The sequence below is a fragment of the Puntigrus tetrazona genome, unplaced genomic scaffold (assembly GCF_018831695.1).
Source record: "Puntigrus tetrazona isolate hp1 unplaced genomic scaffold, ASM1883169v1 S000000653, whole genome shotgun sequence".
NCBI classification, from domain to species: Eukaryota; Metazoa; Chordata; class Actinopteri; order Cypriniformes; family Cyprinidae; genus Puntigrus; species Puntigrus tetrazona.
The window spans coordinates 73113-79112 of record NW_025048274.1 but is presented as its reverse complement, the minus strand read 5'-3'; positions in this window follow the sequence as shown (position 1 = coordinate 79112).

The following is a 6000-nucleotide window of genomic DNA, read 5'->3' as shown; positions in this document are numbered from 1 at the left end:
TTATGATTGAGCGCATTTGGCTATGGCAAAGTAATTTCTTATCTAAATGCAAATTAGTAACACTGGGAATTCATGTCTTGTAAATATTTCAGTTTTCACAACATTTCAATTAGACCGATGTTTTGTTTTATTCCCTTCCTTTAGAGTTATTTAAAACACCGTGCAAGAAATCACTCTGAATTATGTAGAATAAAAGCCCAAAAGTTCAATGTCAGAGTATTTTAAACTTATTTTGATGCGTTTAATGCGCATCATTAATGCACCTTCCATGAGATGACGTGACATCTGTGCATTTGGGAAGAAAACTGTAGAAAGCCAGAGCTTTAAAGAGCCTTATTGTGTCTCATTAAACCTTACGTTATGACTTATGGTCTAAATTTAAATGTAATGGGTCTTTTTTTCGTTTTTTTTTATTCTGCAGAGGCAAAAGGCACTTTTATTTTAGAGCATTGGTTCTGCTTCAGAACCCAAACTACACATTGCAAATGGCCACCAAACAATTCTTCTTGTTTATAGAGCAAAAGCGATGGGAAAAAAAACCTTCCTTAAAGGGTTATGATATTTCTTGAGATTTTGATGTATAAGTCATTGTACCATTAAAACAGTTTTATAGTTCGAAAATAGTTTATAGTTTGAAAAATAAAAACAAAAACATGTGATCTAGCTCTGAAAAAGTCCCGTTTAGATGTTGTAGGATCTGTGATATTAAATGGGATATTAGATTTGCTTTTTTCTGTCTGTAGAGCAATTTAAATCCTCGCACCTGGATTCAAAACACACACACTTTTAATCTCTTACATACATTGCATTTAAGCTAAAGAAAGAGTAATATAATGTTTGCTTAGACCATCTGTTTTGAATAGCATTTTTGTATTCTTCAGAAAGAGCTCAGGAGTGATTGGTTAAATTTAATGCTGACCCAGTTTATGTTGGAAGATAATATGTTCGTTCAGAACATTTGACTGCAGACTGTTTGCAATAAGGAGTTTGCAAAGAAACTTTTAAAATAAGAATCCGCCAACTGCATTGGATTTGAAAGCAGCTACTGCACACAACAAACCATAAGTGAACAGTTTCAGTAATTCCTTGTCTGTATATGATGGTTTTATATGGATGTTTTCAAAACACTTGCTCACATACAAAATCAAAGACACACTGATTCTTTTTTCTTATGCAATTTTGAATTATGGCTCACCAGTTAAAAACCACTCTTTTAGAATCCCACATAACCTATTTATGATGTTGACTATATGAACTGAACCAAAGAGATCACCCTGGCCTGGGGACCAAATCATCCATTTTCCAACCAAGTATCATTGAGATGGGGAAGTGTATTTGGCATTCAGAATACCGTGGCACAAACATGATCCATCAATAAAATACCCTCACTATATGAAAGTGGATGTGATTTAGCGCTACGCCTCCCTGCTCCTGTCATAATCGCAGTTAATGCAATACAGGCCCAGCTTTTAAAAAGTGAAATGACCCTCTATAAATCTGAACTGCAGCTTTGACCTCCTCCTCTCCATTTCTCCGTCTGTCGCTTTCATTCTCATTGTACAACAGTGAATATTAAATCATGCCTATCAACTTTCGGTAACCTTTCTTCTGCATACCTGCTGTCATTTTCATCAAAAAATGTTTGTAAAAAAATTGCGGTTGAACTCTAGAACTTTTTCATTCATTCCCTATGGCTATTCTTTAAAACCCCGGGTAAGGTATCATGTTTGCAGACTTAAACTTGAATAGGGAATATGTGGGGTTAAATACAACTTGATGCCAATGTGAACGGCAGTTGCAACCCCTTTTACTTCAGTAATATGATATTTCCGTGTGAAATCAAAATTCAATGAGTGAAAATGTAGGGCGGGAATCTTTTGAATTGCAAAACAGTGGGTGTTTCAAACCAGAATGGAGCCAGACCTTGTGTGAGTTTGCTGAAACAATACTTAAATTGCTATTTGTCTATTGGTTAACATCATCCTGTAGCCTACAGTGCCTACAATGATATCAGCACACAAAGAAAGTCATTCCAGAGCAAGATGCAAATTACATTTTAGCGAAACGTTTACAAAGCCAAACACTTTTTGCGGTTTGAATGATTACAAAGCCAAACATGCAGCGATGAATCATTCCCGTTAAGTTTTGATTTTATTTTGACTTCAAGCTCCATCAAACTAATGCCAAAGACGCTGTGAATTCCACTTAAATTATTTTGATTTGTCCTCCCGTTTGTAAAAAGGCATGTAAAAACGCTTGCAATGAAAGCCTAAAAGGTTTTTGTAATGTGCTGTAATTAAATGAGTAAAATATGATTTTTTTTTCATGCTCCTTCCAAAGGAAATTATCAACATATTATTATTATTATTATTATTATTATTATTATTATTATTATTATTATTAAAAGAAAATATATATATTAATTATTTTTAAAAGAACTGTCCTTGTTCAACAGACACAACCAGAAATTAATTGCTCTAGAAAGATAAATAGCACCTCCAAATTAAAATTTACATTTCATTTTACTGAAAGAGAAATGTATGAATATATTTTTTTTTATGGAAATGAATTGTTAGAAACTTTTGGTACAATTGCCACATAGTTGTTCTTTAAAAGCACAAATGGAAAGATAGTTTAGATTTTTTTTCTTTCTTTCTTTCTTTCTTTCTTTCTTTCTTTCTTTCTTTCTTTTTTTCTTTCTTTCTTATTTGTGGTACAGTAATCAGTGCGGTAGAGGCAATTTGTTCACAAGTTGGAATATTCTTTAAATGAGTTGCTGATGTGACACAAGAGTTCATTTCAGCCAGTCATGCCATGAATCATTTACAAGGTTAACAACATGGCATTCCCAGACTACTGAAAACATGTCATGTGAAACCATTAAGTGCAAGATATATCACATACTCCCCACACCAAGCACTAATTGGCCGGTCCATTCGCCGGATGCATCAGATACAAAGGCGTCTCAGAAGAAATGACATTTGTGCAGTTTTTCCGTTAGAGGTCTAAATCTCACATTCACACCTTTGACTAGTCTGACAGTCAGACAGTCTTTAGCTCTCAAGTGGCCATTAGCAGCTCTAGAGAAAGCATGGCCATTATACATACCTCCCATAAATACATCTATTTTTGTCAGAGACATGCACGCTTCACAATGCTCAAGCATTAGCATTACTTACATCATATGGAATCTTAAAACCTTTTCCATGAGGTCAACATTGCATGACTGAATTCACTATATTAGAAGTAGATGCTTGAACTTTCTTTTGAAAGAGAATAAGCTGAAGAGTAGATGAAAACCATGATGGAAATGAGTGTCTCAAATAATAAAGCTAAGTTTGTCATAATGAAAGACATCCAGAGGTAGATTTTACTGCTCATTAGATGCTCACAGCTCTCAGATGTTTCATATAGTTATTACTTCATCTTATATGAAGTTCTCAGTTCATTTAGCCACCAGATATATCTAAAAAAAAAACACAAAAAAGCAAAAATGAGAAACAATGAGAGATTGTTGTTTACTAATAACTCATTTCGGGTTGTAGTCCAAGGTCAAAACAAAAAATGACACTTTTTTTTTTTTTTTACAATTCGTCCAGCATAGCTGTAAACTGGGTCAAATTCACACTAGCACACGATAAATCACAGGTCAAAAGTCACAAGTCGTTTGTTATTTGACAGAGCATGTGTGACAGATGGCATTAGTGAAAGCATTTCACTTTATCATGTAGAGGATGTCATGCAATTTTAGGATAAAAGCCCGATGTTGAATTGCATTTCATCTGCATTAAAGTCTAAAATGCATGATCTTCAACTGCATTAAACAATAGTGCGCATAACAGTTCAGGTTCACTCTTTCAGTCCCTAAACACATCCGCCCACTTTATCAGCTGATGTCTGCATCCTGAAAAACTATCCTGCTCATCTAGCTGCCAAATCTGCAGGGATGCAATGGACAGATATTAATTGAAACCCTGCCAAGGCAATCTTGCCCTATCTTCTCACCGGAGACGCCTTCATCACCGCGAGCTGACACAAATCACCTAGACCAGGCTCGGGGAGTACAAGACGGTCTCTTCAGTCAAAGCAGACGGCCTTGTTTATGATCTCATATGCGTTGAGGTCAAAGATCAACCAACGTGCCAGTCAAACTTCTTGGAGATATAATAGCGCGTTCACCACTGCAAAAAAACTGTGTTTTATCTCTGCCTGAGCAAAGAAAGATAGACAGAGGTGGAGAAATACTGTATGTACTCAGAGAAGGGTTGAAGGGAATGACAGTGGGTTGCATACTAGCGCTTTTAATGGTGCAGTTACTGTCAAACACCATAAAGGCAGCTACGACGACTCTTCTGGGGCCACATCACAGAGAATAGAATCTCTACAATACCCTTTTCCAAGGGTAATGCCTGAGGCGATCAATACCGAAGGTGTTGGCAGTTAGACTTGGATACTGGCTAACGTTCAACCAGCAAGTCGAACGGCGATCTACCGCAATGCCTTATCATCAATCTTAAAAAAGATTGACTACTGTGTTCGGTCAAACACGGCAGTCGTTAGAGAACCACGCTGCTTCTTGTTCACGTAAGGACAGATGTGTTTGACTGAACCATTTGTGATTCTGACATTACTTTTTTCCTTTTTTTCTTTTCCATTCTCCCCATAAACTTACAACCCAGGCTTAAAAAAAAAAAAAGTTTTCTAATGCAAAAGTATCAATTTTTTAAAAAAAAATATACATTTACTTAAGAAGCAAAATTATTTAAGATATTATAAATTAGAAATAGAAATATAAAATATGGGGTAGTAACAAAATATTTAATTTATTTGTTTAATTTATTTATTTTTTCTTTTATTGTAAAGGAATATATCTAAATATATCTAGGTCCAATACTGTGTAGATATGTGTAGTAGAAAACGAGATGAAAAGTAAGAGAGTTGTATTTTTGCAGTGATAAAGGTAAGCTTTTACCTACAGTTTAGAACAAACAAAAAATACAATATACTTATATAATATACATTTACAGCTGAAATATGATGATTGCATATTTTAATGCGGTGCCTTGCACAATGATATATTATGACCCCAAATCACTTACAGCGCATGATTTGGAAACAAATACATTTTGATGTTGATATAACCAGCTCTGTACGTCTAGTTTTTCTGTAGTACACTTACTTGGAAGCTCATCTGATAAAGCATTACACTAGCACGGCAAAGCACTTTCTTTTTCTTCTTTGTTCTTTCTTTTCTTTCTTTTTCTTTGTTTCTTTCTTTCTTTTTAATTCTCATATACGCTTTTGTTTACCCGTCCGTTTTATGTAGGCTTTGGTGTAGGTGGTGAGCTATTTTGAAATGTGATAGAACATTAACCTTTTGGCACTATTTACCAGACATTTCCCTTTAAAGGTGCCACAAAACATAGAAGAAGTAACATCATATAATTTTCCAGAAATGTCACCACAAGCCTAGCTTGAAAACGTCACATATTTTCCATGTGTTCAAATGGAAGAAGGGAATGCTGCAAAGTGAGCGTAGGAGTTGTTTTATCTCAGTGATTGAGTGGCAGAAGCGTGGGACATTAGGTCCTCAAATGATGCTATTTCCATGACAGGCTGGGCCATTTATGGGCAAATCTAGCAAACAGACTGACTGGTCTCCAAGGTAACAGTTAGAAACCCTGTATACAAGTAAGGATCAAAGGGCTATGATACCTGTATGCGTCAAAAGGTAATTTTACAAAGGCTTCAGACTCAATGACGGGGTCTTTCACATCCTGTTATGTATAAAGACTGATGGTGCAATCAGATTCTATGGGTACCAAAGTGAGAGTGAAGAGAAGTAATCACGAATGCTGGTACAGCAATTTGTCCAAGAGCTCTGACTGCTAAATCAAATGAATCACCATAGGTGACAATCCCCTGTCAAAATCAGCCTTTAAGTTTAGTGTATGCAGTGTCCTAGACTGGGGAAGCAGGACCTGATTCGCACAAGCAGAG